The sequence below is a fragment of the Caretta caretta genome, chromosome 2 (assembly GCF_965140235.1).
Source record: "Caretta caretta isolate rCarCar2 chromosome 2, rCarCar1.hap1, whole genome shotgun sequence".
Lineage (NCBI taxonomy): Eukaryota > Metazoa > Chordata > Testudines > Cheloniidae > Caretta > Caretta caretta.
Window position 1 is genome coordinate 106,189,366 of NC_134207.1, and position 27,667 is coordinate 106,217,032.

The window sequence follows — 27,667 nt, forward strand, 5'->3', positions numbered from 1 at the left end:
GGTGGGGTATTATTGGTTAAAGAATTATTTTTGCACTATATTAGGATTGGTCAAAGAATTATTTTGTAATATTTTAGTAAAATGATTGGTTAAGGTATAGCTAAGCAGGACTCGTTTCACTATATAAACTGGGGGTCCAAGAAGACGACCAGCTGGGAAAAGGAAAGAAAGAATAAGAAAATACCTGGAAGAAGAACTAATCACCTCCAAGACATAGCTCAACATCAGAGCTTCTAGAATCCTATGCACGACTGTGACATGCAGCAACCAGAACCCAGATGAGACTGACCTTGCCTGGCCAACAGGGAAAGACCGCCTCCGTGATCAGGATTGGTGAGCACAGCATGCTTGGTGTGTGTATTCTGCTTGGTCATTGTTAATAAACAGAGGTTAAAGATATTGCTGTGTAAGGCTCTTTCACTGGTAGAAGGTCCTGCAAACTGTTGACCTGAATTTGTTGGGTTAGTTGTTATGGCTCGACACTGATCGCATCCAACCAGAAGATATATAGGTTCTTGTCCAATCCAGACAACAGGGTATGAGAACTCAGAGAGTTCTATATTAGGAGAGGACTCTCGGGGTGCCTGGCAAAAACACTTATACTGAGGACAATACCAAATTGATAAAAATTTTATTGAGGTTAACAAAAGAATAATAAAAGCTATGAAACTTATAACTGCAAAACAGTAAAAGAATTCCAAAACTCCTGGGGGTAACATTATGTATATTAACTTAACATACTCTCACTCTTCCTTCAGGACCCAGTAATAGGAGGTGAAGGACCAGCCTTACTAATGGCATGCCCGATAACACGATGGTGCTGGCTTCCCCAATAGTTAGGAATGTTGAGTAGTTATACTATACTGCACAAGCTGAGCTGATAGAACGATAGATGGATAGAACGATAGGTGGATAAAAAGATTTTCTATAGTCTATAGACGAATAAAGAAAAGGAGCTAAAGACTACAAGAGAGCTCAAAGAGAGATGGTGGGAGGGGAACAAACAAGCAAACAAAAACCTTCCATATGATATTTTGGAATTTTGTGGGATCCTGATGCTATGTACTTCAGGCCCAACCTACTATACCCAAATCTTATTTCCGTACCCTAAGAAATTTATGGGTACCCTTATCCTATAGGTTAGTGGATTATTATTACTCTCTATATATTAATAAGGATTAGCTCACTCCAAAAACTGCCAACCTAGGCTCTCTTGGAGAATTCCAAGCTGTGGTATACCCTGCGGTTACCAACCGATTGTAAATACCGGATAAACCTGTTCAGTGTTGTGTACAGTTCCTCCCTTTGGTTCCCCAAAGTTCAGGGACCATTCTTATCGTGCCAAAGGTTACCAGTTTTTATGCTGACTTACTCTTAACTGATTATACTTTTAGCTATATAGCGGATTTTACAGGCCGGTAGACTTCTTGCATTTTAGCAAAACGTATTCTATGTATAATTATTAGGAAACATATCATATGCCTCAACACATCCTAAAATTCATAGGAATTAATACTGATAAAATATAAGAATAAAATGGATTAATTCAGAAAGAGAAACATATTATTTGATATGGCTGGCTGGATTAGTAGGATATAATAGCTAGAAAAGTAATCCTATGGGCTACAAAACCCACAGAACCCTGGGAATTGGCTAAGGGTGAGTTCTTAAATGAACCGAGTTACAGCTTGTGCCCTAGGAACTAGGTAAAGGTGGGTGCTGTAGAGCAGTGCTACTCAAAGTGGTGGTCCGTGGACCGGCATGCCATCAGCTGCCGGTCTGCGTGCACACTGGAAAAAAATGGCTGCCCCCCCCCCACATCAGATAGCTTGAGAAGCACTGCTGTAGAGTGTGCAGGTAACAGAGAAGTCAGGAAAAAGAAATGTTGTGGTCTTTGTACATCAGGGTTTCAGCTTTTCTGGCAGCATTCACTAATATTAATTTGTCATTGAACTTCAGCAGCTTGAAGATGATGGGTCTGGGCTTGTCAGACTCCTGCCTTCTAGTACAAGGCATTCAATGAGCCCTTTCAATATCTAATAGAGGCAGCTAGGGGTCCAATTTAAATGTGTCACAGAGCAAGTTCTGAAGAAAACTGTTTATATCCTTCCACTCTAGACTCTCAGCAATACCCAAGAGGTGAAGGTTGCTTCTTTGAAATCTGTTTTCTAAGTCCTCCTGTTTTTCTTCCAGTTTTAGTCTAAGCTTTAAGAAGGCAAGTTCTTCTTTAATTTCACTGGTTTCAATGGTAGTCTTTTGTAGATTATTTTTCATACATCTTTATAGAGGCCATGAATATCTTTTGAGATAGAATCCCTCACAGACCGACTGGATTCAGGCAGTGCTGCAATATGCTGGGCTAGGTTCTGCTGTGGCCTGTCTCCCCCTTCAGCTGCTTAGGTGATTCAGGCTTAGGTCTTTTTTCATTGGAATCCACAGTCAACAGTTTGAAGTTTATCCAGGGGATTAATTTAAACTTTTATGACATAAACCTATTGCTAATTTGCTTGGAAAGTAATTATTAGAGACGAACTGATGTGGAGAGTGAGGAGGTCAGGGACTAGGCACCAATCTTCCTCACAGATACCAGGTAACACCCCTTCCCCCACTAGCTTTCTTAAAATTCCAGGTGGGTAATTTTCCATTACCTTCAGTCTTACCTTGTCCTTGAAAAGTAATATGTATAGAGAAATGATTGCTCTGTAATGGGGTTGCTCTACTCACAGCTGGATGGCGCCACCTCCTGTCAGTTCTGGGGATTTGCTTGGTCAGGCTGATGCCCCTTCCAGCAGTTACACCAGTCATTTTCTCCTCTGCAGCCTCTCTCTTGCTTCCAGGAGCTGCAGCATCCTCTTTGTGACTAAGCCCTCCAGCTGGGTCACCCTAAGTATTCCCCTTCCGTGGGTGATGTAACAGTCTTTCCCAGACAAGCCAGCCAGGCAGTCCACTGTCTTCTGCCTGGCCTGTACCACATCTCCAGTGGCTGGTAGGGGAACCCGTGCCTGCCCTCTACTCCAGGTTCCAGCTCAGGGGCCCTCCAGTTGGCAGCCAAGGCCTACATTGTCCTACTGTGCTGCTTTCTCCCTGAGCCTTTTCCTGCCTTCTTGGCTTCCCCCTTCTCTGGGTTTGCCAGCCTTCCAACTCCCTTCTCTCAGGGAGTGACTACAGCCTGCCTTCCTACAGCCCCTCCCTAGCTTCCAATTTCCTGTCTTTTGTAGACACCCTGCCTGTCCCTCATGGGAGAGCTTCTCTTTAATTAGCTGCCTCCAGCCTAAAGTGCCCCCATTTTCAGACTAATTAGCTGATTGGGCCCACCTGACCTAATTCAACTCTTGCAGGGCCAGTGTGGGGAGCACACTCCATACTCCTTCTTCCTTATGTATTTCCCAGTTTCATTTGCTTGCAATATCTGCTGTTATAACTCCCAGGTCTAAGCAAGAAAACCTACCATCTGTTGCATTAAATCTAAATCATTTAAAACCACTAGATTGTTTTCATCTATAAACTTTTATAGGCATGTGTCAGGGTTCCCTCCGCACTCTGATCTCTGGGGTACAGATGTGGGGACCTGGATGAAAGACCCCTAAGCTTATTTCTACCAGCTTAGGTTAAAAACTTCCAAGGCACAAATCCTTCCTTGTCCTTGGATGGTACTGCTGCCACCACCAAGTGAGCTAGACAAAGATTCAGGAAAAGGACCACTTGGAGTTCCCATTTCCCTAAAATATCCCCCCAAGCTCCTTCACCCCCTTCCCTGGGGAGTACTGAAAATCATATACCAACCAAATAGGTAATCAAGGTGAGCACAGACCAGACCCTTGGGTTTTTAGGACACGAAAAACCAATCAGATTCTTAAAAACAGAACTCTATTATAAAGTAAAAGAAGCACCTCTGTAAAATTAGGATGTAATGTAATTTTACAGAGTAATAAGATTTAAAACGCAGAGGATTCCCCTTTAGGCAAAACGTTAAAGTTACAAAAAAAAAAAAAAAAAAAAAAAACAGGAATAAACCTCCCTCTTAGCATAGGGAAAATTCACAAGCTAAAACAAAACATAAGCTAATGCATTTCCTTGCTATTACTTACAATTTTTGTAATCTTGGATGCTTATTTCAGGTAGAGTTTTAGGAGATGGTTTTTCCCACCCTGGTTCCTCTCTGTCCAAGAGAGAGCAACAAAGAGAGCACAAAACAAAACCTCCCCCCACAGATTTGAAAGGATCTTCTTCCCTTATTGGTTCTTTTGGTCAGATGCCAACCAGGCTATTTGAGCTTCTTAACCCCTTACAGGTAAAGGCGGGATTTTATGCTACCCTTAGCTGTGTGTTTATGACAGCGTGCGCCAGTACATCAGTTGTCCTACTTCCCCACAACTCATTATGGCGGTTTAGGTCACCACATATAACGTGATCTTTTAGAGTTCATCACTATTTCTTGTAATTCTAAGCTTTCTAATTTCCCACATTGGTTATAGATATTATAAATCCTTAAAGAAATATTTCTCTTCTGCATTGGGATCTCAACAACGTTATGTCTGAGACTTATTTTTCATTCGCTATTTCTATGTAGTTTGATCCTTCCTTTATGAAAGTTAAAACACTTCTTCCGCTACCTCGTTTTCAGTCTTCCCTAAACACAATATACCCTGAAATTTTAAAAACAAGATTTTCAACCAACCATGCTTCTTAGATATGTGAGATATCTGGTTTAGTTCTTATTTCCCATATTTTTCTTTTAGTTCTTGCATTCCAATAAAAGATTGTGATTCCCCTTCCAGTCATATTTCACCATTACCCTCATTCAATATTTCATGAATACAGTCCACTGACAGATTTATAACATATACGTATTTTTCCACTGCCCTTGCTATAATTTTCATTCTTCTCTGATTTCTCCCTGTTTACAACATGCAATTTATCATTTCTATCTTCAATGCAATAAGCCTCTTTTTTCACAGTTAATATATCATCATCTGTTCCTTCTGCAGTGTTAATCATATTCGTTATGGAATGAGGCTGTATCTGTAGTTCCCCTTTTCCTGTGCTAATTTTCTCTTCCTTTTCCATCTGATGTTTGGGAGTCTCCTTGCATATTTTGCATAAGATATGTTATTAACAATTTTTGTCTTTTGTATCTCTTTAGTTTGTCTTGCTGCAATACATCCTTTATGTGCCAGAGGGTGATTCCCACCACAGTAACTACACTTGACCTCTGCCCATTCTATACAATTATCATAGGAATGTTCATCCCCACATTTACTGCATCTCATTTTCCCTTTACAAACATTTTCTTCATGCCCATTTCACTAGTACTTACAACACTTTATGAGACTGAGGATATATGCCTTGGTTCTAAATATCCGATATCCAAATATTACTTTCTCAGGTAAAGACCCTCCCTTAAATGCAATCAGTACAGCTGTTGATGGCTTATTTTCACCTCTTTTTTTTTTTTAAAGACTATTTATTCCCTTACTTTTGTTATCTCATCATTGGTCAACTCCAGTGGTACCACATATAATACCCCCTTCCTTTTGGGGAAGTACTTTGATAGCTGGCAACTTATTTTAACTTTCTCTAAAGTTTTAGTTTTCAGTAGTTTATCAGCCTGCTCTTTGTTTTTACATTCAACTAAAAGATCCCCATCTTGCAACCTTCAGGCTCTTACTATGTCCCCTATGCTTTTTTCAATCCAGTCAGCTACTTTCACAGGGTTAACATCACCTATTCTTATTTCCTTTGCTAGTGATCTTACAATTTTAACATTTTGGTTTATTTCTTTGCTCAGGTTTGCATTTTTGCCTATGTCATCATCATAATCTGAGTCTTACTTCTACTCTTTTTCTACTTTGTACACATTCTCCCTCGCTACTAAGCTCTTGATTTTCCAGAGGTGAGAAAACCTTCCATCTCAGCCCAGCACCCCTCACCAGACCTAACCTCACCACCTTCAGGCCCAGCTCCCTCCTACTACAAACTTCCTCTCTTTAAACTAAACAGCCTGCTCTTGCCCAGCTGGGCTTCACGATCAGTTAAGCCTGGCTGTCCCTCCAGGTGCAGCCAGATAACATAATAAGCCTCTCAGGCCCACATTAACCCATTCAGGGCCTATCCAGGGACACACCCCAACACCACACAGGCACCTAAAGGAAAGCATCAACCTCTCCACCCATCTGTTTCATTCTCCTCCCTCCCACACTCATTCATCCCCAAAAACAAACAAAAAACCACCATCCACCTACTATACAGCACGACAGCTACATCAACTTTGCCCCTTTTCACTGCTCTATCCCAACACAGTGGCAGAGAGAGTTAAACACCTGCCACCTCCCAGGCTTCTGGAGGACCATCAAAGGTTGCCCTAACATGGACTCACCATCCACAACTCTATCTTCTCATAGGTCATTGTCAATAAGCCCTTCATTATCTGTGACCTGATCTCTGATCTGGCCTGCATTACCATATTCAGGAGACACTGCAGGCCCTGAGTGAGCTCCGCTTGTGCCCCTCAGGCTGCTCCCTAGCACAACACAGTAAGGCACATGATAGACCTGATCTTCAGTTACAGAAGGCACATGAACCGTCCCTGTCTGCAGACTGAAGTCAGTGATAAGAGGGTCCAACATGGATCATCTATCCTAGGGTAGTCCAATACGTGCTAATGGAAAACCCATGGTATCTATCACCACACTGATACCAACATGCCTCCTCTTCCACACTGCCCCTTTGTATTACATGGTTCTCAGATAATCTATGACAGAAGAATAATAAAGAAAGGAGTCTGAAACTCCTTCTTCACTGGAGGTTTTCAAAAGGAGGCTGGATAACCATCTGTCTTGGATGGTTTAGACACAACAAATCCAAGGGGTTAGACTAGATGACCCTTGCAAGTCCTGCTAACCCTATTATTCTATGATTCCATACGCATCTGATTAAAAATTCAAGCAGACTCAGACAGGCTATAGTACAAGGAATCCTACAAGCCTACACCACAGCCACGAGATCTTTCTCCACTGTCTCAGCGGCTATGAAGTCATGCTCCCCAAAACATTTCCAGACTGTGAATTGGTTTGTAAAACCAGAATGCCTCAACTCAGACCCCAGAACTGCACCCTCAGCACTATTTCCTGGGAGGAATTGTTAGCCTCCTTTATAGACAACATCTCCCATACTCAGGATTGTCTCTTGGGATACACATCAATTGCCTCATTCTCAGGATTGCAGCCCTTTAATTCTACAGGAAACACTGAATGATAGTGAAACGTCCACATATGACTCACATCCATGCCTATCTTGTCTGCAGAGGGATAGATGTTATGAGCTTCTTCACCCTGTGCTAACAAAAACTTCAGTTAAGAATGGCAAATTTTCACCCACTCTAGAGCATGCAATAATCGAGAGCAGTAGCTGTTGCTCAGTGTAACTGATGTCACCAATTTACTGCCCTGTTTCTAATTTTCCTCTCCTCCTCTACAGTCCTCACTTATAGAAGACCACAAAGGATTCTTTCTCCTATCTTATTCAACATACACTCTGGCACAGATCAAGTGTTAAAAGTGTGCAGACAACACTCAACTCTACCTATTTGTCACATCAAATGCAGTCCCAGTACTTGAGTAAGCTCAGTGCCTAGATGAAATACAACTAGGTCAGACCAACCAAGAAAGACATGTTGTTAGTGGGATGAGGGAAACACTAGGAAAATCTAGCCAAAACCACTTCACCCTGCTGTGCAGTTATCAAGACACTTTGCAGTATCAGGTTTCTTCTTTTCATAGAATCATAGGGCTAGAAGCAGTGCTTAATTTGTGCCAGGACTTGATTTCTGATTTCTAGACCTTTAATCATTTTTGTTGCTCTTCTCTGGACTTTCTCCAATTTGTCCACATCTTTCCTGAAATGTGGCACCCAGAACTGGACACAATACTCTATCCAGTTGAGGCCTAATCAGAGTAGCGCAGAGTAGAGCAGAAGAATTACTTCTCATATCTTGCTCACAACACTCCTCCTAATAGATCCCGGAATGATGTTTGCTTTTTTTTTTTTTTGCAACAGTGTTCTCTGTTGACTCACATTTAGCTTGTGATAAAACTATGACTACCAGACCCCTTTTTGCAGTTCTCCTTCCTAGGAATCATGTCCCATTTTGTATGTGTGCAACTGATTGGTCCATCCTAAGTGAACTACTTTGCATTTGTCCTTATTGAATTTTATCCTGTTTACTTCAGACCATTTCTCCAGTTTAGACTCTTCTGCAGCTAGCTGGATTCCCAAAATAGCAACAACTCATAGAAACAACTTCTTCAGTCTATGAGTAGCTGGGATCAGGGCCGGATTAACTTTCTGTGGGCCCAGCACCAAACATATTTGTGGAGAATGAAGGGGCCAGGGGCAAGAGCACAGCAGGCAGAGTGGATCCGATTTAAATCATTATTTAAATCACTAGTCAGGAGGACTCGATTTAATCATGGTTTTCTACATAAAAGTGCATTCTTGTTGGTTGTTATAACCTTAATACATATTCTTCACAACTCAGAGACAGATGTAGGTTTCATTTTTGGAAGGTACACACTATACATTTTTAAACAGTGATTTATTTTGAAAACTTTTCCGATGAGTTTTACAGCTATATCAGAAAATGAATGATTGTTTGGTTATTTCATTTACCAAAGATAATTGAAGCAGATATTTATGAAGTCATTGGGAGGTGAACTATCTCCAATTCAACAGGTTAATCATTAATATTTGGAGGATTTTCTTGCCATGCTGTATTAGGAAGAGAACATCACCAGACAGACATTTAAATTGTTTTATTTAACTAAAACAACTATGTTAAGTATTCTGGATTTTTTTCTTCAACAGCAAACATAATATTTTAACAAAAAAGCATATGTCCCTCGCTTCTCACATTTATCTCCAGACTTCTTCTCCTTGTCCAGATCTATTTCGCCCCCAACAGTGTTCTATTCATTGAACTTTTTGAAACTTTTCACTTTTAAAGAGAGGTGAGGGATTGACTCTGTGTACACAAATTTGCAGAGGGACAATAGAGTTGAGGTCTGTTATTTTTCACCTCTATATATTATTTATTTAAAAACATGTTTTCTGTTAACAGGCATCTCTGATGGTATCTTCTAGACCAGAGGTGGGCAAACTACGGTCCACAGGTCACATCCGGCCCATAGGACCATCCTGCCCGGCCCCTGAGCTCCCGGCCTGGGAGGCTAGCCTCCGGCCCCTCCCCCGCTGCTCCCCCTTCCCTGCAGCCAAGCTGCAACACGGGCAGTGCTCTGGGTGGCAGGGTTGTGCCCTTCTACAGGGCAGTGCAACAGCGTGTGTGGCTCTGGCTGGGTGGCGCAGTGGCCAGACATGCTGCTCTGAGCTGCATGGTAAGGGAGCCAGTCCTGGGGGTCAGTCAGGGGAAAGGGAGCAGGGATCAGTTGGATGGGGCGGAGGTTCGGGGGGGGGGAAGTCGGGACAGGGAACAGGGGTGGTTGGATGGGGCAGAGGTTCTGGGGGGCGAGAACGGGGGGGGTTAGATAGGGGGTGGGGTCCCGGGGGCGTTAGGGGTGGGAGTCCCTGGAGGGGGCGGTCAGGGGACAAGGAGCAGGGTAGGTTGGATGGATCAAGGGTTCTGAGGGGGGGCAGTCAGGGGGCGGGAAGTGGGAGGGGTTGGGGGCAGGGGCCAGGCTGTTTTGGGAGGTACAGCCTTCCCTACCCAGCCCTCCATACAGTTTCGCACCCCGATGTGGCTCGCAGGCCAAAAAGTTTGCCCACCCCTGTTCTAGACTGAGCACCGAGTCCCATTGGGTAGATAGAAAGATTAACCTAAATAATCTATGCAGAAGCCTGTGGAACCCCATTAAGATTGGGTCCCTAATCCATGAACTATTAGAACTCATTTACAAAACTTTTCTTAAACATTACATGAATATATTGTCTTACTATAGAATTAGAATTTATAATCCTTATTCCATGATGAGACATAATGTATCTTAATTAAAACTATCTTTAGAGAGGTTTTTTCCTCAAAAATCTGATTTAAATAAAAAAAATCCAATTTTTAATTTTTTTTTTAGTCATTGATTTTTATCCACCCTGACAGCAGGCCATGGTGCAGGGGGGAAGACTTGGTCCCCAGCTGGAGCGAGGCAAGGGCCAGGGGCAGGAGCACAGTGGGGCATGGGGGGAGGATTAGTCCCTGCTGACTGGAGCAAGGCAGGGGCCGGGGGCAAAAGCATATCGGGGCGGGACCTAGGGTTGGTCCCTGGAGCAAGGGAGGGACTGGGAGTAAACTGCAAGCACAGCAGGGCTGGGGAGAGGGTAAACAGGATCCCCTCCCCACCCCTGCCCACATAGAGCAGGTACCTACCTTCTCCCTGGTTCTAGCCCATTCTCATCATCTTTCTCTGCACTGAACTGAGGGGTGGGGGTGCACTGAGCACAGGGCTGGGGTGCAGGATGTGGGAGGGAGTTTGGGTGTAGGAGCAGGCTGGGGGTGGGATGCAGGGTCTGGCCAGGAGCTAGGGTGAGGGAGGGGGCTCGGGGTTGGGGCAGGAGGTTGGGGTGTGGAGCGCTTACTTGAGACAGCTCCCATTTGGTGCGAGGGGTGCAGGTAGGAATGTGGGGGCAGGTGCAGGGAGCTCCCTTTGGTGCTCAGGGTGGGGGTGGGAATGTGTGGGGGGTGCAAGAGTCAGGACATGGGATGTGGAGGGGCTGGGTATGTGGGGGGGTGCAGGAGTCAGGACGGAGGCTGGGGGTGTGTGAGGGGGGTGCAAGAGTCAGGTCATGGGGACTGGGGGGGTGCAGGGGTCAGGGCAGAGGGCTGGGGGTGTGGCTCACGGCAGGATGGAGTATGCCCTGATTCCACCCCTTTCCCCAAGGCCCCACCTCCGCCTCTTCTCCTCCTCCTCCCCCGAGCGGCGAGCACGCTGCGGCTCCGCTCCTCCCCCTCTCTGGCGCCAGCAAACAGCTGTTCGGCAGCAGGGAGAGGGGCAGGAATGTGGCATGCTGTGGGGAGCTTGGCTGCCGGTGGAGCCTGCCCTGCTGAGGGAACCGGCAGGACCAAGCTTTTGCCCGCTGCCCCCACAGGAGAGAGCGGTGGACGGGGGACAGAGAAGAACAGGCTGGGCCGGGGCCCCTTTGGACCATGGGCCCAGCGCCATGGTAAATCCGGTACTGGCTGGGATGTCATGATCCATCCTATTACATACTGATTTACTAAATGATAATTTACTAATTGATTATTCAAGGTCACACAAACAAGAGGCATCTATCCTTACTACCCTTTTGTTTGCCACAAACATCAGTAACTACCTACTATCAGTTCATACTATAAACAGCAGCAGTAGGATTCTATTATAACAACTCCAGGGGAGTTTTCTATTAATGTACAGTAATTTGAAATTGAAACGCACAAGCTAGCTCGATTACAATGCAATTCTTCCACCCCACCTCCCAGTCTTCTATCAATTCTCTTCCTGTGTCTTGACTGGCTCTTTTATTCTTTCTAAAGTGTGTGGGTGAAGAGTCTCAGTTATGAGGATAATGACGGTCAAACTTTTCTTCATGTCATGTGTGTTACACAAAGTTACATCAATGCTGGACCTACCAGTCATTGCTAGGACCACCCTTTCCCAAGGGACGACTGACATTCACGCAATGAGGTGAGTCCGCTAATCAATGCTCTACTTATCGTATCTATCAGGAATAGGCTTGCACAGGATAGTTCAGATGTAGATCTTAAATGTATGCCTTGGAACCATCCCTCGTATCCACACATATTTTTCATTTTTTAAAATCACATCACAAATGCAACAGGCCTCCCTGACACAAACATCAATTTAGCAATTGCCCTGATATTTTTTACAACAAAACCAAACCCATTTTCTTGATTGTACAATGCAGAGCCTGATAACTTTGTGATTTCAAGTATCAGGGGATAGGATTACATCCACCCTGATCAAATTAGCCCTGTCAACACTGGTTCTCCACTTGTGAGATAACTCCCTTCTCTTCATGTGTCAGTATATTTATGTCTGCATCTGTAATTTTCACTCCATGCATCTGAAGAAGTGGGGTTTTTACCCACCAAAGCTTATGCTCAAATAAATCTGTTAGTCTTTAAGGTGCCACCGGACTCCTTGTTGTTTTTGTGATTTCAGTTCAGTTCATTAAAACTGAAAGGAAGAACCTAGTAAATTACCAGGCCCAGATGGTGGAAGACCTGAAGCCAAAATTCTATTTTCCTTTTTTGCCGGATAGTTCATTGAAGCCCATCCATTAGACAGGTACTGTTTTATATTTTACTCACTACTACACATTTGTTTTATAGCAGCTATTTGCAACATAAAGGGTTAGAGGGTTATTGGTGCATCATGTGCATGTCAAGTGCCAGGAACAGCCTTGATTCTGGTTAGCTGCCAAATCTTCATTATTTTATTCCATGGCTAGTAATTAAAATATCATCCATGCGTATCTGAAAATACTGTGAATGGCCAAAAACTTGGCAGACATAACTCATGCAGTAGGTGAGGAACTATATTGCTGAAGAATTATCAACAGTGACACAGAAAGATTACAGTTGGGCAGGTTTGTTATAATTTTTCACAGCAGCCCCATTAGAGCGTTTTGACATGAAACTAACATCAGATGTCAGGAAACTTAGATGCACTCCACATAACATTCATAGATCCTTTGGTATAATAGCATTGCAGTAGCTTTGATATTTGTCTCCAATATAACAACAGAATGCAAATTAAAATGGAAAAGGGCTGCCTCTGAATTTTTCTCTTTCTTAATTGAAAACTCAGAGGAGGACAAGATGCCCTGGGCGACAGGGAAGGGACAGGTTCTTGATCACTCCTTACTGAACCTTCAAAAATTAGAGTACGCCCCCTACAGTTTAGTAGAGACCAAGCCTCAGCTCCTTAGGGCCATAATTTGACAGTGGATGTGATAGTTGAACTGAGTATCGCCTCTCTTCCTCAATACTGCCCTACTGCAGTGCAAATTTGTTTGGGAGAGGAACAAAGAGGCTCCTTGTGTTCTCTTCATTCCTTATTGCCCCAATACACCACAGAGCAGGATTTTGCTCCAAGACCATTAATTCACACAACATGATCATCAAGAAAGGAAAAATCCTCAACCAAAAATCAAACATCTGCAATTTAGAACTCATTGGAACAACAATAAAACGTACATATCAAAGGTGTCAGAGGCACTTAAAACCAAGGTCGGCTGTCCAAACATTCCTTCTATTTTCACGATACATTAACTCCCTGTTGCATCCTCCCATTCTGATTAGCAGAACTGCAAAACATGCAGCTGCGCGGCCTTGCCTCTCAGGGCTAAGATTGTTCCTAGCTATGTGGTGTTTGGCAGCTAGCAGTGAATGAACATACAAGATGGCTGACTGCAGTATTGTCACAGTCTGGGGTTACACGAAGGAATGTCAAATTCTGGGTTACAATGTGAGTAATCTATATTCATGTAAGTCTATTGATTTCTTTGGAGCCATTTGTCTGCATAAAGAGCATTTTCACGAGTAAGGGTGACCAGATCAGGAAATCACATCTTTGTGCCAGGGACCCCTCGTTTTAAAAAGTTGTCTGCAAAATACCATGCTCCTCTATTACACTACAGAAATAATAAATATTAATTATAAATCCATTAACAGAAAATGTTATATAATTAACATTTTCTGTCACATTTTTTATAAATTACTTTTTATTTTTCCTGGGGTGGGGGTTGGGGGGGAAGTGGGGAAGTGACCATTTGAAAGTGTTGACTCTCTCCTCCCTGCATTTTCATTCACTTTTAAAAAAATTATTTATTTTACTTTTTTCCACATTTTTCAAGTCGGGAAAAAGTGAGAGAAAAGAAGGGGTTTCCCCCCGTATTCTGTCTTTTTTTTTTTTAAAAAAAATCCCTTTAAGTGCAAAAAAGATAAAAGTTACAAGCTGACAGAGACTACAAATTTCTTCACTACTTTCATACTTTTTGTTTAACAATTGATTTCACCCCAAATTTTTCATTTTGAGATTTTTTTAATTGTCAAATATTTTTTCATAAAATAATTCATTTTTGACAAAATCCCACTTATCTATGATAAAACTTTATCAATGAACAAAATTCAACCAGCACTAGATTAGTTTGTCTGACAGTCTTTGCCATGGCAAATGAATGGATCCCGTTGGTGCACAGTACAATTCTTTGAGTTAATTTCCCATTCATCCTTTCCTTTTAGGTTTTGGGATCATTTTCAAATAAAAACTGACTGGAAATTATTCTTGACACATTGCAGACAGAATGGACAGTAAATACACCTAAGGCAAGATATTTTATCACAAAGAGCTCCTTTTCTTTTTATTAGTATACCCTGTTAGCATAGTTGAAGCCTTAGCTCATCTTCGCTCCACTTCAGAATGTAACGAGAGTGATCTTTGCTACTGATGAAGGAAAAAATCTGTCATGTTTGTGGCAGTTATGACAAAAATTGAAATGTCTGCAATTTGCCAAGAAAAGTCTTAACACATGGCAAGGCATATTGTCAATCTGAGCATAATTTTTGTAGCACCTTGCTAATGCCAAACTTATAAGGTGGAGAAGAAAAAAAAAAGTGCGACGGCAAAACATATAAAATGTTTTTGTTTCCCTCACAGTAATTTCATGGAGACTGGCAATGCCACACTCAGAATTCCGCATGCAGCATAGCTGGCACTAGGATTTACAAAAATAGCTGCATGAAAAGGAATATTTTCAACTAGTACGCTCTAGCTACTTCATTATATCTAAGCACCGTCAGGTTTATAAAACAGAGCTATGAATTGATTTACACTGACTTCTGAGACACACTGTATTTCTTTCCCCTATCGAATGCAGGACCGAGGCATTTTATTTTGAGGAGACTTGAATATATTTCAGCTAAAGATGTGGGTGAATTCAGTGTTCTTAAAAGGTGCAAGTCTATTTGAACCTTGGGTTGGTGGGCAGAGCCTGTCAAAACAGTGAAAGGCTGTTCCTGAGTTTATGCACAGAACAAGACAGCAGTTGTTCAATTTTTACCACACTAACACATCAATTAGTCCCAGTTTTGATCTGAAGAGACCAACCCTGACCATGGCTCAGTCTCCATGCCCATGCAATCACAGAGTTCTCTGCTGATACTGCCATCAATGGTGCCAGTTAGTGACACTAAAGTGATGATTTCTCAAATATAGATGCCTACCCAGTGGCATTTAGACTTGGACCATCAAGACATTTTATGAATAGTTATATTGAAATCGTATATTGTTTATTCTATATTATGTTCTGTGTCGTATGTAAAAGTTTCACTAGTTTAACTTAAATTAATTTTTATACCAATATAGTCAAACTGGTGTGAATGCCTGTGTGGACACTTATTTCTGTTTTAAGAGTCGCTTATTTCTGTTTAACTTAAACTTGTTCTCAATTGACTTAAACTAAACCAAAAAAAAAAAAAAAAAAGCCACTCAAAGTATCTGCATAAGGGATTGTGTTGGTTTAACTCATATCAGTTTAAATTCACACCTTCAGTAATACTGATGCAACTTTCCCATATAGATAAGGCCAAATAATGGTTTACTATGTCCCAGATAAACTTTGTCTATTTTAGAGACTAACCAATTTATTTGAGCATGAGCTTTCGTGAGCTACAGCTCACTTCATCGGATGCATACCGTGGAAACTGCAGCAGACTTTATATACACACAGAGAATATGAAACAATACCTCCTCCCACCCCACTGTCCTGCTGGTAATAGCTTATCTAAAGTGATCATCAAGTTGGGCCATTTCCAGCACAATGGGGGGGTGGAGGGTGAGAAAACCTGGATTTGTGCTGGAAATGGCCCAACTTGATGATCACTTTAGATAAGCTATTACCAGCAGGACAGTGGGGTGGGAGGAGGTATTGTTTCATATTCTCTGTGTGTATATAAAGTCTGCTGCAGTTTCCACGGTGTGCATCCGATCAAGTGAGCTGTAGCTCACGAAAGCTCATGCTCAAATAAATTGGTTAGTCTCTAAGGTGCCACAAGTACTCCTTTTCTTTTTGCGAATACAGATTAACACGGCTGTTACTCTGAAATTTGTCTATTTTGTTATGCTTGTCGGAGAACTGGTGAAAAGTGCACATTACAGTACAGATTTGAAATACGCAATGGGTGCTCTATCCTGCAACAGGTTTAAATTCAGCCTTAAATCTGACTTTTTTACGGGTATGTGGGGATATGAGACCTTTTCATGTTACATTTGGAAGTGTCATGTCTCAAAAACAGTATTTCTGGTAGCGAGGTCACATTGTCAGCCAATTGGCTTTGGTCTTCTCTTTGATATTTCTGTAAAGGACTGCTGTTAGGTACAGTACTTCCAAAAACCACCATATGGGGGAAAATTGGGAGGACAATACACTTCACTTATAAAAAGACTTACAACAATACATTCAGTAGTACATGATATTAATCAAATTGAATTGTTCCAACTCTAGTTGGTACTTTCTTAAAAATGTAAGTGGAAATAAACAAAAAGATCCAATGACATTTACAATTGCCATCTTACTTTGCACAGGGTCTGAACATCTCATGAGCTTGTCATTGTAGCTGGACAGAGTGCTACAATGGTATCAGACAGAGAAAACAGAATGGCAACTATAGGATCACTTCCTGTACAACTTAAGACACAGAGAGGAAAGATGGCCTTATGGCTAAGATACTACATTAGATTTGAGGAGACCTGGGTTGTGTTCCTGGCTCGGCCACAGAATCCTGTGTAAACTTGGACGAGGCACCATCTCTGTTACTTAATTCCCCATCTGTAAAATGAGGATATTAACATTTTCCCTCCTCCCAGGGGTATGAGCATAGGTGCCGACTTCTACTGGCGCTGGTGGGTGCTCAACCCTGCTCTGCCCCCGGCCCTGCCCCGACTCCACCCTCTCCCACCCCATTCCAACCCCTTCCCCAAAGTCCCCATCGCAACTCCGCCCCCTCCCTGCCCCTATTCCGACTCCTTCCCCAAATCCCCGCCCCAGCCCCACCTCTGCCCCGCCTCCTCCCCGAGCACACCACATTCCTGCTCCTCCCCCCTCCCTCCCTGAGCTTGCTGCAGCTGTTTGGTGGTGGCAAGTGTTGGGAGGTAGGCGGAGGAGCGGGGATGCGGCATGCTCAGGGGAGGAGGTGGAGGAGATGAGGTGGCATGGGACGGGGAGCTTGGCTGCCGGTGGGTGCAGAGCACCCACTAATTTTTCCCCATGGGTGCTCCAGTCCCTGAGCATCCATGGAGTCAGCGCCTATGGATATGAGATGTTCAGAACAATGGCGATGGGAGCCAGACAGATATGGCACGGGGAATGATGAACAATACACTTTGTTAGATGTGTCATATTTCCCCAGCCTCAGAGAAGAATAGAGCCTCCTTCCGATCTTAAAGGAAAAATGTCTCTCAGCAGTTAGGAGGAAGAGGATAGAAGACACTATCACTTCATTCTTCCATGATGTCATATTGATACACGAGGACATTGATTCTCAGTGACTCAATAACTATATTAAATTGTAGTAACTCATTTATAATTTTCTGGTAAAATATTTTAAATAGGTGACCTCCATCATTCACATTTGATTACTTGTTTCACCACAAGAAAGAGAATTAACATCAAATATGAGTGACTTGCCTTCTTTCATAAGCGTTAACATTCACATAATCAGTCATTTACAGGTATGCCATAATATATGTGATTTCATCCCTTTTGAAATCAATGAATAACCAGTATTTCTTCTCTTTGACCTTCAAATATATATGTGAGTCAGAGATAATTGTCTCCCTTGTTCTCCCAAATGCAACAATGACTCAAGCTCCCTCTGCCACATGTTTTAGAAGTGCACATTAATCCTTCAGTCGTGGCAGTCCACAACTCTGAGATACAGCATACATCCAGTTTACTTCCTGCATCTACATCATTTGCCTTGTTTGGTTTCAAATTCAGCAGAACCCATGGTAAACAGCTTTTGTTTTTGGAGTAGGAATTCTACATAACTGGAAGGATCACATCTTCTCTACAGTGCTGTCCTTTTGGTCCCAGTTTATTTGGCAGATGATTTCCTTGAGTATCTCATGTTTACATTAAGAGAAAAAACTAAGGAGTACCTTAATACACAAGTTTCTAGCTCATCTTCAGTGACTTTCCAGCACAGGATATGTATGGTAGTTCAGCTATTGAGAGGCCTGACCAGCTTGCTGGACTCGGGCTGTAGATTCATACCTATTTCCCCCCCAGAATCATATCCATTGTTTTCAGTGGGATAGATCCATTAACATAGATTAATCTCCCTCCTATCAATACAGATAGTATCACATCTTGAATGAAGCAATTAGTAGGTCCTGTCTGACTTGCAACCATTATTGTCCAGGACTTGTGCATTTCTTATCATTTGAATGGTCCTGTCAACATAAGTGTTGACATATAGGACCTATAAAACCCAATCAGTATATTACAATGAAAAAAAATGATCAGCTGAGCAAATAAATCTAGTCTAGAATTTATAGTATAATTAATTGTTTGTACAGATAATTACACACTGAAGGGCTCACTAGGCGTTCTACAGAAGTAATGTAATGACTGTGTAGGCAAGTGCAGCAGATATTAGTTTACCAACAGCTCACATAGATATTAGAATCTATTATTTAAAGAAGAAGTAATGCAGGCCTTTCTACTTGGGCAATCATCAAAAATACCTAGGTGGCCAGGGCTAAACTTGCTCACACCTCCACCTCCCCTTCTGAGTTACTTAAGATTCTCTTTCCTCATCCCCCTGCATCCCAAGATCTTCCCCTTTTATGGCACCGGAGGATTACTTCAGCCAGTTGTGGGGAGGGGGCGGAGGAAATACCAAAAGACAACAAATAATTTGGGGCCGAATTTGGCCTGAATTAACAGCTGTACAATCCCATTGACTTCAGTGGGAATTCATAGATTTTAAGGCCAGAAAGGATCATTAGATTATCTAGTCTGAACTCCTGTATCACACAGGCCATAGAATTTCATCCAGCTACCTCTGTATTCAGACCAATATTTTGTGTGTTTGACTAAAGCATATCTTCCAGAAAGGCATCCCACCTTGCCTGAACAGTACAAAATTGGGCTGGTCAAGCTCAAGAAGTTATAACCAGAAAAATTAAGATGGAATTATATCCTTTTCATATACTAGTGATTATTTCATTCTGAAACATTAAATAAAGAAAGTTAATATTTAAAAATAAACCAAGACAGTTCATTAATAATGATGACATAAATAAAGCAGTTGGTAAATACGTGGCACAAGAACAGAACGTCATGAATATACAGAAACTATATGTAGTTTTTTATCCTGAGCCATCATGGATTTTTTTCCTATACTGTATTTATGAACTCTGCTACCTAGTGATTTAACTTCCCCACTGGATTATTGCCATTTCAACATGATGAGTTGTGGATAAATGGAAATGCTCACTGGCATTTCTGACTCACAAATCACTTACACATACAGTGTACTGTTTATTATTGCCCCTTTGTGACCTGAGCAGCTAGTCAAAGTTTGGAGCCCAGGAGATGTTCCAGTTGGGGGTAGAAATTGGTGACAGTAAGGTATACGATGCAGTTTTGTTTATATACAAAGAATGTACAAAGTCCTGTGTCTCTGAATGCAGAAGGAATCCAATAGTGGGAAACAGTTTATTTGGCTCACAGCACCGAGAACATTTTTTTCAGTCTGCACACCTAATCCAAAAACCTCTCCATGCATCCAGGATCAGACACCGAGCTTCTAGTAGCTCCTTCAGGCTGTCTGCCCCCCCTTCCCTCTCCCCCAGTCACAATACCCAGTGGAAACTCCCTACGCCCATGGTACTAGTTTCTGAGCAGACTCTGTAAGCCTTGTTTTAGGTGTGCCCCCTTATGTGTTCCTGACAACTATCTTAGGTGCTGGGTGTCATCACACATCAGTTTGAATCAGATTTTAAACTCAGTCCAACTCATAACATTATAATGACATCCGATAGCATCATTATAGTTTAGCAGCATTTTTCTAGCATTTTTATTATAACTCCTGATTCTAAGATTGAATCCAACAGCCGAAATGAAAATGGATGTCTGGCATGTGTGTTAAAGTACAGTGCGCTGACATTCGGCTCACCAGAGGTTTGCCAGCCTAAAAAATGATGATTTTAATTTCTCTAGCTCCTTCAATCTGAGGCACTCAAAGCACTTTCTGAATTGGGTAATTTAAGTCTCCCAACAAATCAGCTCTGCTGATAAAACAGATTCACTAAGAATGGGGCTATCAAAAGCATGCTAGGGAAAGAGCCAGTAGTCATGTCAGAAACTGAGGGCTCAGTTTGAGATTACGGACTTCACTACTTGCAGGGAGGTATCTTTGTACAAGAACTTCTGCAACATGGAACATAAAGTAGAAAGTTAAATGTGGACAAATAATGTGAAGATTCTAGGAATTGTGCCAAGGAAAGAGGACCAACTTTACTTCTCAACCTGTCAGGACACAAACATGGAACACAGATGGGGCATAGACGGGTGGCACAAGAAAAGTACTGTCAGAAACTCAAAATGCTGAGAGACTTTTTTTTTTTTTTAGCAAGGACTGAACCTGTAGTCTTTCACTGATGGATCCAGAAAAGGATTACTGAAACAGCAAGGAGTATGCAGGAAATCCTTGTGAGGGATAAAGTACAGTTTTCCAATGAGCAAAGCCCTGCAGGCCAGCCCAGAAGGATATATAAAAATCCATTGAGAAATCATTTATGGAGTCAATCACTTGGTCAGGCATTTCCAGCCAAATTGAAAGTATCCTGCTGAATTAAGACTTTCATTTTCTGGCATACAGGATAAGAAAAGCACTCCAGGACAAAAAGTAATTAGATCATATCTCTGACATTCTTTAAGTCACTTTTAAGTGCTGGCACATAGAGGCTGATTGGTGGTTCACCTGATAAACACCTTACACATTGCTGTCATAATATTAATCTGTAAAGAGTGTCTTGTAAGGTATCAAATGAAAGTTGGTAACACACTGGTTATTAATAATTGTAAAATGTTTGTATTAACACTACATAAGGAATTATGGATAGTCAGTGATATTATGTTTTAAAGTTTGTAACAAATCAAAGGGAAAAACACATTTTCAACCAAAAAAGGAGGGACCATCACTATCTCCCTGTCTCTAATGTAAAATAAGCATTGTGAAACCAACACAAATGAACATCCATTTGCATATTAAGTCAACAGGAAAACAGGTGGATGCGGTGATGTGAGATCAGCATGGGACACCAAGGTCACAAGGGGTTGACTTGTCTTTAGGGTCAATACAATAAGTTTTGGAGAAATATGAGGTGAAGCAAAAAGACAGTTAGTTATCCATTTCACTGAGAAGCACTCTTGGTGGAGGGAAGTGATTCCTGAAAAATCTGAATCCTCAATTGACTAAAAATCAGCAAGCTCTGCAAAAAGACTCAGAGGATGAGAAACTGATTGAGACAAAGGAGTATAGCCTGCTGGAGTTATACACAGTCTCCTAGAAGCACATTATACTTCTGTTTTACTTGTGACCAGTTCTGTTTCTACCATCTTTACTCAGTATCACTTAAAACTCTGTTTGTTAACAAACGTCTGTTTGTTTTATTATATGTAAATCTCAGCGCTGTAATATTAAGCTAAGTGTGAATTCTTTATTGAATCAACCAAGCGGGTGTGTTCACTGACTCTTTAGAGATAATGAATTTGGTAATTTCTGCAGATGATACAAAACTACTTTCCAGATGATCATAGGTGCCAACTCCTGGGTGTTCTGGGGCTGGAGCACCTTCCGGGAAAAATTGGCAGCTAAGTTCCCTTCCCCTCCCCTCCCCGTCCCACCTCACCTCTGCCTCCACCTCCTCACCTGAGTGCGCCGTGTCCCTGCTTCTCCGCCTACCTCCCAGCTCTTGCAGCCGCCAAACAGCTGTTTCGTGGTGTAACAAGCTCCGGGAGGGAGGGGGGAGGAGCAGGAATGTGACGTGCTAAGGGGAGGAGGCGGGGAAGAGGTGGGGCTGGGACGGGGATTTGGGGAAGGGGTTGGAATAGGGGCAGGGAGGGGGTGGAGTTCGGGCAGGGACTTTGGGGAAGGGGTTGCAATGGGGATGGGTAGGGATGGGGGGGTGGGGCAGGGGTGGTGTCGGGGCACGGCCAGGGGCAGAGGGAGGTCGAGCACCCCCCGGTGCCAGCAGAAGTTGGCGTCTATGCAGATGATACAAAACTACTCAAGATAGTTAAGTCCAAAGCAGACTGCGAAGAGTTACAAAGGGATCTCGCAAAACTGGGTGATTGGGCAGCAAAATGGCAGATGAAATTCAATGTTGATAAATGCAACGTAATGCAAATTGGAAAACATAATCCCAATTATATGTATAAAATGATGAGGTCTAAATTAGCTGTTACCACTCAAGAAAGAGATCTCAGAGTCATTGTGGATAGTTCTCTGAAAACATCCACTAAGTGTGCAGCAGCAATCAAAAAGCTAACAGAATGTTGGGAATCATTAAGAAAGGGATAGATAGTAAGACAGAAAATATCATATTGCCTCTACGTAAATCCATGGTACACCTACATCTTGAATACTGTGTGCAGATGTGGTCACCCCATCTCAGAAAAGATATATTGGAATTGGAAAAGGTTCAGAAAAGGGCAACAAAAATGATTAGGAGTATGGAACAGCTTCCATATGAGGAGAGATGAATAAGACCGGGACTTTTCAGCTTGGAAAAGAGACGACTAAGAGGAGATATGATAGAGGTCTATAAAATCATGACTGGTGTGCAGAAAGTAAATAAGGAAGTGTTATTTACTCCTCATAACACAAGAACTAGGGGTCACCGAATGAAATTAACAGGCAGCAGGTTTAAAACAAACAAAAGGAAGTATTCTTCACACAACGCACAGTCAACCTGTGGAACTCTTTTCCAGAAGATGCTGTGAAGGCCAAGACTATAGCAGGGTTCAAAAAAGAACTAGATAAATTAATGGACGATAGGTCCATCCGTGATTATTAGCCAGGATGGGCAGGGATGGTGTTCCTAGCCTCTGTTTGCCAGAAGCTGGGAATGGGAGACGGGGGATGGATCACTTGATGATTTCCTGTTCTGTTCATTCCCCCTGGGGCACCCGTCATTGGCCACTAACGGAAGACAGAATACTGGGCTAGATGGACCTTTAGTCTGACCAAGTATGGCCATTTTTATGTTATGTGTCCAGTGACTAGGGTTGCCAGTTTTGGTTTGACATGTTCCTCGAAGTTTCATCACATGACATAAACTTTAATTAAAGATTACGTTTTAATTCCTGGAGACTCCAAGACAATCCTGGAGGATTCACAACCCTTCCAATGACAGGGCCTGGATGCTCAAGGGGAATGCTTTTCCAGGAGGCTCCGGAACTGGGATGCACCAACTGTTACCTACAAGGCAATGTAAGGGCTGCCAGAGTCCTGGGAAGTTTGTCTGGGATGGCTAAAAGACTGTCACCCAGTTTGGCTCCACCAAGTCCCACTGAAAGGTAACAAGGTCACCTATAGTTCTGGGTGCCCCAAGAAAGTGTCACGGGCTCAATCTTACTTCCATTGATTTCAAAAGGAGTTTTGCCATTAATTTCAATGGAAGGAGGATCATGATCCCACTAGTGAGCATGATGTTGGGGATAATGGTGGTATGGAAGTGCATGCAGACACACACAGTTCTACCACCATTCTCAGAAGTAGTCTCAATTCACACACCTGAATATAACAGCATTCTTTTTGACTGGGTACTACCTCCCTAAAAAACAAGAATGCCTTTTGATATTCTCTGTGAATTATAGTACAGTCAGACCTCAGTAATTTGAACGGAATGGGAGACATTCAATTAATCTAAACTATCAAGGGTTTGGTTAAGTAGGGAGTTTTTAAATGCAAAAGCTGCATATCAGGGAGGCTTTTGGCCAATTTTTGTTTAAGGGCCCACTGATTTGTGGTGCTTAAACTGAAACATGTTGGGCTTGACTTTCAGAAGTGCTGAGCACTCAGAAATCCATTTGAAATCATCAGGAGCAAGAGGTGCTCAATAGCGTAGGAAATCAAGTATTGATGTCTCAAACTGGGCACTCAAAAATGGACGCATCCAAAATCAGAGGTTGCTCTTGCAATTTGGATAATCAGATTTTGGGTTAATTGAGGTTTGACTAGATATGTTGCTGAAACCCTGGAGGGTGGGATTTTCAAAAAGACTCAGCCATTGGCCTAACTCTGTTCCTGTTCATGTGAATGGCGAAACTCCCATTGACTTCAGTGAGAGCAGAGTTAGACCAACACTCATTTTTGAAAATACTAACTCTGTTCCTGTTCATGTGAATGGCGAAACTCCCATTGACTTCAGTGAGAGCAGAGTTAGACCAACACTCATTTTTGAAAATTCAATCCAGAGAGTTTTAGAATTTGTCAGTAGGGAAAATGTGGCTTTGCATAGAGCCTGACCCTAATTTTTAACCTTTGCTTTAGGAGAGCAGGTCTTTTTTTCTATATGAATAGATCAGCAAAAAGTGCTGATATGCCTCATTATTTACTGGAAAACTGAATAGTTAAGGATGTTCAGGGCTGAGTATATTATTATTGGTAGAGACAGGAAATATATTGCTTACTAGCTAAAAAGAAAAATTCCTACCAAAAAAAGAATGGATTGCCAGACTGCAGGAAATGTGAGAAATAGATAAACTTATTGCTGCTCTTCATAGCCAACTTGAAGCTTTTATTTCTACAACAGTTGGATCCCTTGGGACACTGCTGTGACCACAGAAAATTTAAATCTCTTGATTGCTTTAAATGTTAGTGTATAAGATATTGCTAAGTCTCTTAACTCTTCATTTTATATATTATATATGAAACATTTGATATTTCATTAGTTGTTTTATTTATTCTGCTGAAAGTTTCAGTTAAGAAAGATTTTTTTTTAAAGTGGTTATGTTTGATCCTGAAAACTTCGTGGAGTTTGACAGCCTTTGCTTTTTAATGATCCAAAGTTTTCCTTGCTGATTTGAGATTCAAAGTAACAAAACTGGGTGTGACTTGGCTCAGCAGTTTCCATTTTTACTGTGTAATTGAAGGTCTCTTTCTCCACAGTAATATTTCAAAGGAAAATGCAGTGAGACACACATGCTGCTGTTCTCTCTTTTGATTCTGACATTTCACATTCATTTACAGAAAAGTAAGTTGGAAGGAGGGGAAAAAAGTCACACAATTAAGCTTTACTCAATTTCTTTTTGCACCTTGGTTCCAGATAATTTAATGCAAATCAGCCATCAAAATGCTACGTGTTATAAATAATAATACCAACGATTATTAGGAACCACTCAAGTGTCGAATTAATCTCTTCTGCCTACGCTAAAGTAAAAAAAAAAAAATGTTCAAAATGCCTTATTCCAGGGTTTGATAAAGCTTTTTGTGTTTAAAAAACAGAAAAGAAGAGGAGGAGGAGGAACAGCAAATATGTGAGAAAATAATTTATCATCAGCACAAGCAAGATGTTTTTGCTCTTTTAGGGTATTTTCCTTGAAACAGTACATAATTCATCTATCTTATTGTTCTTATTTCCACCTTTCCTTATGATTATAATAAAAATATTAAAGGCAATATTTAGGTTTGAATATACAAAAATATACAAAAGAAAAACAGCCATACCCATCGACATCTCTCATTTCAGATCCAATTTTATCTCCAACCCACACGTGACTAATGTTATTTATCATTTATTATTGTAAATTATGTATGTCAGAACTACTGTGAGTAGTTTGTGAAACAGGTTATAGCAACCTAGAATTCTAAATAAAGAAGTTAAAGTTGCCTTACCCAGCGTTCCTTTTGTCCCTCAGTGAGAGCCTTTTTGTCCACATTATATGGGTGTCTCAGCTGGTTAAAATCTAGGGAATGAGGCAAGGACGGATGTTGGTTGCCTTGAAGGGTCAGGGACATTTTTCCTCGATATACTTTGCATGTGCAAATGTCTTGTACTGTAAACACAAAAGGTGAAATCCTGATCCTACTGATGTAAATGGGAGTTTTACTGTTGACTTCAGTGGGGCCAAGATTTCACCCTCAATGTCTATTTTTAAAGGTAAGCAACTGAAACAGATAAGTGTGACAGGTCAATCACATACGTTAGAGAGACATAAAAGACCTGCTAGGTCACCTAGTTCATATTATGAGAGCTGGGTTGTTCCCTGCAATATAAGCTCTTGTGGAAAGGCTATTCTGAGCTGCCTCAAGATGCAAATATAGTTTACATAGAAGTTCAAAAGTTTAATATGCTTATCATTTTGTATTTCTTAAATTTCATAGCAAAATCCTTCATCACAAGGATAATATGTATGTTATTTATGGGTTATTTTATATCACTCATCACCTTAGTTTCTGAGCACCTCTAAATTCAAATGAGCGAGTGAGACTTGGCAAAATTGGTTGTAGAGCTATGGCTGCTTGGGCTTACACCCTGAGTTTAGCCTTGAGTTTCTGGGGTGAATGAACTAGAATGGGCCTGGACTCAAATTCCAGATTCAACCACTACTCAACTTCCTAGCTTTTGAAATCCAGTTATGGATTCACATCATGACTTGGGTCCATCTCTAGACCGAATACCCCAAAATGACATGCAGTGAAACACTGCTACATCCCATTTGGTGTTATGGTGAAAGCGCAAATTTCACTCAGTTACATAATGAAAACAAAAATCAGCCAATGGACCTTTTGATGAACCTGGTGTGAATGTCAAGTTGATAAGGAAACCTGAAACCAAGCAAGTGTCAGGTGGTCTGGAGTTTCAATGGCTACATTTAGCACAGCTCAGAATTCTACTGTCTAATTGTAAATGTTCAAGCAACAGAACGTTAGATCGGGAACAACTTCACAGTTGAGGCACCTGGAGTGTAAGCTGCCTCATACATTTTCAGGGAGACTCATTATTGATTTTTTTTTTTAAGTCTCTTCCTCTCCCTCAGCTGATGAAGGAATATGCTGTGTGCATGATTACCTGCTTTCCCCTGTTATAGAGGGATATTTGCTGGTAACAACACACCCAAGTAAACATATTCATAGGCATAGACTATTGGGGAGGTTTATGCCCTTGAAAATTAAGGGATTGCATTAACAAAGGAACCATTGAGTTTGGAGCTCATTTTAATAAAGGAGGACAATTTTAAGTCATGGTTCAAAAAACTTCTGATTCAAGCAATATTCAACGGTATTATTGTTTAACTTTAACCTCCTCCCCCCAATAAATCACGTTGCCTGTGTCCCGGGATGCTGCTAAAATATATAGTTAGAGACCCAGGTTTTAGGTGCAGTGTTAGGTACTTGGACTGTAAACTCTCCAGGGCAGGGCCCGTGTTCTGTGTCGGTATCGCCCTAGCACAGCGGTGCCCTGACCCAGGCCCGGGGCGCTGCGGCAGTACAGCTGGAAGTGGAGGCAGGAGCCAAGCTGGCGGGCGCCCCCGCCCCCGCTGCCTGCCTGGGATGAAATTACGCGCCCAACAGCTTCATGCATAAAACATGGGGCCGGGGCCGGCGGCGGGAGCGGAGCGCCCCGCTGGGCTGCGGGCCGCGCGC

General features: G+C 41.9%; 2 long non-coding RNA genes across 2 annotated transcripts in view; one reads left to right on the top strand and one right to left on the bottom strand.

Annotated features, from left to right (window-relative positions):
* The window catches only part of LOC142070799 (uncharacterized), a 50,903-nt gene extending 24,830 nt beyond the window's left edge, over nucleotides 1-26,073 (bottom strand). The window contains exon 1 of the long non-coding RNA XR_012666729.1: nucleotides 25,916-26,073. This is a non-coding gene — a long non-coding RNA (uncharacterized LOC142070799). The remainder of the gene's footprint in view (nucleotides 1-25,915) is intronic.
* Nucleotides 101-12,284, top strand: LOC125630971 (uncharacterized). Its single transcript, XR_007354842.2, has 3 exons — nucleotides 101-333; nucleotides 11,516-11,666; nucleotides 12,165-12,284. It is a non-coding gene; the product is annotated as an uncharacterized LOC125630971 (long non-coding RNA).
* Nucleotides 26,074-27,667: the final 1,594 nt, after the last annotated feature.